This window comes from Oncorhynchus keta, chromosome 13 (genome assembly GCF_023373465.1).
Source record: "Oncorhynchus keta strain PuntledgeMale-10-30-2019 chromosome 13, Oket_V2, whole genome shotgun sequence".
Classification (NCBI taxonomy): domain Eukaryota; kingdom Metazoa; phylum Chordata; class Actinopteri; order Salmoniformes; family Salmonidae; genus Oncorhynchus; species Oncorhynchus keta.
The window spans coordinates 11,277,639-11,284,709 of NC_068433.1; the positions used below are offsets into that span (position 1 = coordinate 11,277,639).

General features: G+C 45.2%; 1 protein-coding gene and 1 long non-coding RNA gene across 12 annotated transcripts in view; one reads left to right on the forward strand and one right to left on the reverse strand.

Moving 5' to 3' along the window:
- Window positions 1-7,071, forward strand: part of LOC118376550 (VPS10 domain-containing receptor SorCS2-like) — a 507,846-nt gene that overhangs the window by 100,413 nt on the left and 400,362 nt on the right. The window lies entirely within an intron of this gene.
- On the reverse strand, window positions 5,290-7,053 carry LOC127906708 (uncharacterized). 9 transcript variants are annotated; one of them, XR_008062483.1, is made up of 5 exons: window positions 6,770-7,053; window positions 6,370-6,468; window positions 6,036-6,233; window positions 5,730-5,828; window positions 5,322-5,510 (listed from the first exon to the last, which is right to left on the reverse strand). It is a non-coding gene; the product is annotated as an uncharacterized LOC127906708 (long non-coding RNA). The 9 variants fall into 9 exon arrangements; XR_008062484.1 differs by having other exon boundaries at window positions 6,370-6,501; XR_008062477.1 differs by having other exon boundaries at window positions 6,704-7,053.

Consider the following 7,071-nt stretch of genomic DNA (forward strand, 5'->3'; position numbering starts at 1 on the left):
GCTTCCGGGTTGGAGCGAGCGGTCGCATCGCACTTCGCACTTTCGCTCCGCAGGTTGTATAACTTTTTCATTACATTTCATTATAGTACAACGGTTGATTTGTCTAATCTTAGCAATTTCTTCTTAGCTAGCTACATAGCCGTCCTTGTATCAGAGATAATTGCATAATTATCGTATTTCGTCGCCCTAACGTAGCCTTCACTGCTATTCGCCCAGGAGCTAGCAAACGCTAGCTAACGCCCACAGATTAGCATCACTGTAGTGCTATTCACTCAACTGAACGACTTGATTAGTTTAGTGTTAGCTAGCTACATAGCTGTCTTTGTTTCCAAGATAATTGTGTAGCTTAGAGTGTGTAGTCTTGGAGTGATTATCTTAATTCACTGAGGTTCGCTAGCCAGCTATTTGTCGTCCTTAACGTGGGAGACTAGCTAGCCAACAGCTAACGTAGGAGACTAGCTAGCCAACAGCTAACAGCTAGCCAACGTCACCACACACACGTCTACTGAATCGAATTCAACAACCCGGTCAGGTAGTATCACATTTTCATTTCATTTCATTACAGTACAACGGTTTGATTTGTTTGATCGTAGCTAGCTACATAGCTAGCTACATAGCCGTCTTTGTTTCAAAGATAATTGTGTAGTCTAGAGCGATTTCCTAGGTTAGCTAGCCAGCTATTGTCGTTCTTTTAACGCAACGTAACGTAAACAACACTGCTAGCTAGCCAGCTAGCCCCCGAATAGTAGCACTGTAGAAACTATTACACTCAACGGAACGACTTGATTAGTGTAGTGTCAACAACGCAGCTACTGCCAGCTAGCCTACTTCAGCAGTACTGTATCATTTTAATCATTTTAGTAAATAAGATTCTTGCTACGTAAGCTTAACTTTCTGAACATTCGAGACGTGTAGTCCACTTGTCATTCCAATCTCCTTGCATTAGCGTAGCCTCTTCTGTAGCCTGTCAACTATGTGTCTGACTATCCCTGTTCTCTCCTCTCTGCAAAGACCATACAAACGCTCCACACCGCGTGGCCGCGGCCACCTAATCTGGTGGTCCCAGCGCGTACGACCCACGTGGAGTTCCAGGTCTCCGGTAGCCTCTGGAACTGCCGATCTGCGGCCAACAAGGCAGAGTTCATCTCAGCCTATGCCTCCCTCCAGTCCCTCGACTTCTTGGCACTGACGGAAACATGGATCACCACAGATAACACTGCTACTCCTACTGCTCTCTCCTCGTCCGCCCACGTGTTCTCGCACACCCCGAGAGCTTCTGATCAGCGGGGTGGTGGCACCGGGATCCTCATCTCTCCCAAGTGGTCTTTCTCTCTTTCTCCCCTTACCCATCTGTCTATCGCCTCCTTTGAATTCCATGCTGTCACAGTTACCAGCCCTTTCAAGCTTAACATCCTTATCATTTATCGCCCTCCAGGCTCCCTTGGAGAGTTCATCAATGAGCTTGATGCCTTGATAAGCTCCTTTCCTGAGGACGGCTCACCTCTCACAGTTCTGGGGGCGACTTTAACCTCCCCACGTCTACCTTGACTCATTCCTCTCTGCCTCCTTCTTTCCACTCCTCTCCTCTTTTGACCTCACCCTCTCACCTTCCCCCTACTCACAAGGCAGGCAATACGCTTGACCTCATCTTTACTAGATGCTGTTCTTCCACTAACCTCATTGCAACTCCCCTCCAAGTCTCCGACCACTACCTTGTATCCTTTTCCCTCTCGCTCTCATCCAACACTTCCCACACTGCCCCTACTGGATGGTATCGCGCCGTCCCAACCTTCGCTCTCTCCCCCGCTACTCTCCTCTTCCATCCTATCATCTCTTCCCTCTGCTCAAACTTTCTCCAACCTATCTCCTGATTCTGCCTCCTCAACCCTCCTCTCCTCCCTTTCTGCATCCTTTGACTCTCTATGTCCCCTATCCTCCAGGCCGGCTCGGTCCTCCCCTCCCGCCTCCGTGGCTCGACGACTCATTGCGAGCTCACAGAACAGGGCTCCAGGCAGCCGAGCGGAAATGGAGGAAAAATCGCCTCCTGCGGACCTGGCATCCTTTCACTCCCTCCTCTCTACATTTTCCTCCTCTGTCTCTGCTGCTAAAGCCACTTTCTACCATTCTAAATTCCAAGCATCTGCCTCTAACCCTAGGAAGCTCTTTGCCACCTTCTCCTCCCTCCTGAATCCCCCCTCCTCCCTCTCTGCAGATGACTTCGTCAACCATTTTGAAAAGAAGGTCGACGACATCCGATCCTCGCTTGCTAAGTCAAACGACACCGCTGGTTCTGCTCACACTGCCCTACCCTATGCTCTGACCTCTTTCTCCCCTCTCTCTCCAGATGAAATCTCGCGTCTTGTGACGGCCGGCCGCCCAACAACCTGCCCGCTTGACCCTATCCCCTCCTCTCTTCTCCAGACCATTTCCGAGACCTTCTCCTTACCTCACCTCGCTCATCAACTCATCCCTGACCGCTGGCTACGTCCCTTCCGTCTTCAAGAGAGCGAGAGTTGCACCCCTTCTGAAAAAACCTACACTCGATCCCTCCGATGTCAACAACTACAGACCAGTATCCTTCTCTCTTTTCTCTCCAAAACTCTTGAGCGTGCCGTCCTTGGCCAGCTCTACCGCTATCTCTCTCAGAATGACCTTCTTGATCCAAATCAGTCAGGTTTCAAGACTAGTCACTCAACTGAGACTGCTCTTCTCTCTGTATCACGGAGGCGCTCCGCACTGCTAAAGCTAACTCTCTCTCCTCTGCTCTCATCCTTCTAGACCTATCGGCTGCCTTCGATACTGTGAACCATCAGATCCTCCTCTCCACCCTCTCCGAGTTGGGCATCTCCCGGCGCGCCCACGCTTGGATTGCGTCCTACCTGACAGGTCGCTCCTACCAGGTGGCGTGGCGAGAATCTGTCTCCTCACCACGCGCTCTCACCACTGGTGTCCCCAGGGCTCTGTTCTAGGCCCTCTCTTATTCTCGCTATACACCAAGTCACTTGGCTCTGTCATAACCTCACATGGTCTCTCCTATCATTGCTATGCAGACGACACACAATTAATCTTCCTTTCCCCCTTCTGATGACCAGGTGGCGAATCGCATCTCTGCATGTCTGGCAGACATATCAGTGTGGATGACGGATCACCACCTCAAGCTGAACCTCAGCAAGACGGAGCTCCTCTTCCTCCCGGGGAAGAACTGCCCGTTCCATGATCTCGCCATCACGGTTGACAACTCCATTGTGTCCTCCTCCCAGAGCGCTAAGAACCTTGGCGTGATCCTGGACAACACCCTGTCGTTCTCAACTAACATCAAGGCGGTGTCCCGTTCCTGTAGGTTCATGCTCTACAACATCCGCAGAGTACGACCCTGCCTCACACAGGAAGCGGCGCAGGTCCTAATCCAGGCACTTGTCATCTCCCGTCTTGATTACTGCAACTCGCTGTTGGCTGGGCTCCCTGCCTGTGCCATTAAACCCCTACAACTCATCCAGAACGCCGCAGCCCGTCTGGTGTTCAACCTTCCCAAGTTCTCTCATGTCACCCCGCTCCTCCGCTCTCTCCACTGGCTTCCAGTTGAAGCTCGCATCCGCTACAAGACCATGGTGCTTGCCTACGGAGCTGTGAGTGGAACGGCACCTCAGTACCTCCAGGCTCTGATCAGGCCCTACACCCAAACAAGGGCACTGCGTTCATCCACCTCTGGCCTGCTCGCCTCCCTACCACTGAGGAAGTACAGTTCCGCTCAGCCCAGTCAAAACTGTTCGCTGCTCTGGCCCCCAATGGTGGAACAAACTCCCTCACGACGCCAGGACAGCGGAGTCAATCACCACCTTCCGGAGACACCTGAAACCCCACCTCTTCAAGGAATACCTAGGATAGGGTAAGTAATCCTTCTCACCCCCCCTAAAAAGATTTAGATGCACTATTGTAAAGTGGCTGTTCCACTGGATGTCATAAGGTGTATGCACCAATTTGTAAGTCGCTCTGGATAAGAGCGTCTGCTAAATGACTTAAATGTAATGTAAATGTTATGTGGGATCAGATTTACAAAATGAAAATCACTTGGAGCGGATTTCCTGGTGCTTTTTGCAGTCAATGAACATTTACAAAAACACCTTGGGGGCCAAATAAAACCACCAAATCCTGCTCGTGGGTCACCTGTTGGGGAACCTTGGGTTAGAGGCTAGAGCCTAGAAGCTATATACTAGATACTAGAAGCTATACGCTAGAGGTTCAAAGCTAGAGCCTAGAAGCTAGTGGCTAAACGCTATTAAACTAGAGGCTAGAGGCTAAAAGCTAGAGTCTAGAATGTAGAGGCTAGAATCTAAAAGCTATAGGCTAGAAACCAGAAGGTAGAGGCTAGAAGCCAGAGACTAGAAGCTAGAGGCTAGAGGCTAAATGCTAGGCCTAGAAACTAGAAGCTAGAGGCTAAAAGCTAGAGGGTAGAAACTACAACCTAGATGCTAGAAGCTAGAGGCTAGAAGTTAAAAGCTAGAAGATAGAAGCTAGAAGTTAGAAAAACACCTAGGGGGGACAAATAAACTACCTGCATGCCAAATTCTGCCCCGCGGTCTGCCAGTTCGGGAACCTTGTGCTAGAGGCTAGACGCCAGAGGTTAGGAGTCTATTAAAAAATGGGCAGTCAAAGAAACAGGAGGCTCAGAGTCATACAAAGTCATACTTTACCACTATATGACCAGACTGCATCTTACGAGCCTAGCTTAGTCTAGAAAATTGGCAATTTTCCCCACAGAGTGACACCAGTGACACTTCATATTCTGACAGCTTTCCTAAATGGTTTCAGGGGGAATATCATTGGTTGATGTCTCACTGCAGGGATAACAAAGTGCATTTAGGTTAGCCTGGTTTCCAAATAGAGGACTCTTGTTATTTTTCTGTCCCCATCACTGTCACTTAGCCATTCAAATTGCATGTGAGTGAGTGAGAGAGAGTGAGAGAGTGGGAGAGAGAGGGAGAAAGAGGCCCAATACATAGTGATATTGTGATGGTATCTGTACGCTGTGGTTAATTTCGGACACGTACTGTACTGTAGCATGGTTTACCCAGAACCCCTGAGGAGTGTCAGAAAATGGTGTGCATCAACAGCTGTCACTGTTCCATTATGGGGGAGTAAGGTACAGATAGGGCTGTGGCGGTCACGAAATGTAGTCAACCGATGATTGTCAAGCAAATAACTGTCAGTCTCACGGTACTTGACCATTACTGAACATAAACACATTGATCATCTCCTGGCTCTCCACACATAGGCTACAAGCCACTGATGCAGACATATGGAACATTTTTAAAAAGTCTAATAAATCCATGTAATATAGCCTACACCTTCACAATAAATCCATGTAATATAGTCTACACCTTCACAATAAATCCATGTAATATAGCCTACACCTTCACAATAAATCCATGTAATATAGTCTACACCTTCACAATAAATCCATGTAATATAGCCTACACCTTCACAATAAATCCATGTAATATAGCCTACACCTTCACAATAAATCCATGTAATATGCTCTGGATAAGAGCGTCTGCTAAATGACTTAAATGTAAATGTAAATGTAATATAGCCTACACCTTCACAATAAATCCATGTAATATAGTCTACATCTTCACAATAAATCCATGTAATATTGTCTACACCTTCACAATAAATCCATGTAATATAGCCTACACCTTCACAATGAATCCATGTAATATAGCCTACACCTTCACAATAAATCCATGTAATATAGCCTACACCTTCACAATAAATCCATGTAATATAGCCTACACCTTCACAATAAATCCATGTAATATAGTCTACACCTTCACAATAAATCCATGTAATATAGTCTACCTACACCTTCACAATAAATCCATGTAATATAGTCTACACCTTCACAATAAATCCATGTAATATAGCCTACACCTTCACAATAAATCCATGTAATATAGTCTACACCTTCACAAAAAAATCCATGTAATATAGTCTACCTACACCATCACAATAAATCCATGTAATATAGTCTACACCTTCACAATAAATCCATGTAATATAGCCTACACCTTCACAATAAATCCATGTAATATAGCCTACACCTTCACAATAAATCCATGTAATATAGCCTACACCTTCACAATAAATCCATGTAATATAGCCTACACCTTCACAATAAATCCATGTAATATAGCCTACACCTTCACAATAAATCCATGTAATATAGTCTACACCTTCACAATAAATCCATGTAATATAGTCTACCTACACCATCACAATAAATCCATGTAATATAGCCTACACCTTCACAATAAATCCATGTAATATAGTCTACACCTCCACAATAAATCCATGTAATATAGTCTACACCTTCACAATAAATCCATGTAATATAGTCTACACCTTCTCAATAAATCCATGTAATATAGTCTACACCTTCACAATAAATCCATGTAATATAGCCTACACCTTCACAATAAATCCATGTAATATAGCCTACACCTTCACAATAAATCCATGTAATATAGTCTACCTACACCATCACAATAAATCCATGTAATATAGCCTACACCTTCACAATAAATCCATGTAATATAGTCTACACCTTCACAATAAATCCATGTAATATAGTCTACACCTTCACAATAAATCCATGTAATATAGTCTACACCTTCACAATAAATCCATGTAATATAGTCTACACCTTCACAATAAATCCATGTAATATAGCCTACACCTTCACAATAAATCCATGTAATATAGTCTACACCTTCACAATAAATCCATGTAATATAGCCTACACCTTCACAATAAATCCATGTAATATAGCCTACACCTTCACAATAAATCCATGTAATATAGCCTACACCTTCACAATAAATCCATGTAATATAGCCTACACCTTCACAATAAATCCATGTAATATAGTCTACACCTTCACAATAAATCCATGTAATATAGTCTACACCTTCACAATAAATCCATGTAATATAGCCTACACCTTCACAATAAATCCATGTAATATAGTCTACACCTTCACAATAAATCCATGTAATATAGTCTACACCTTCA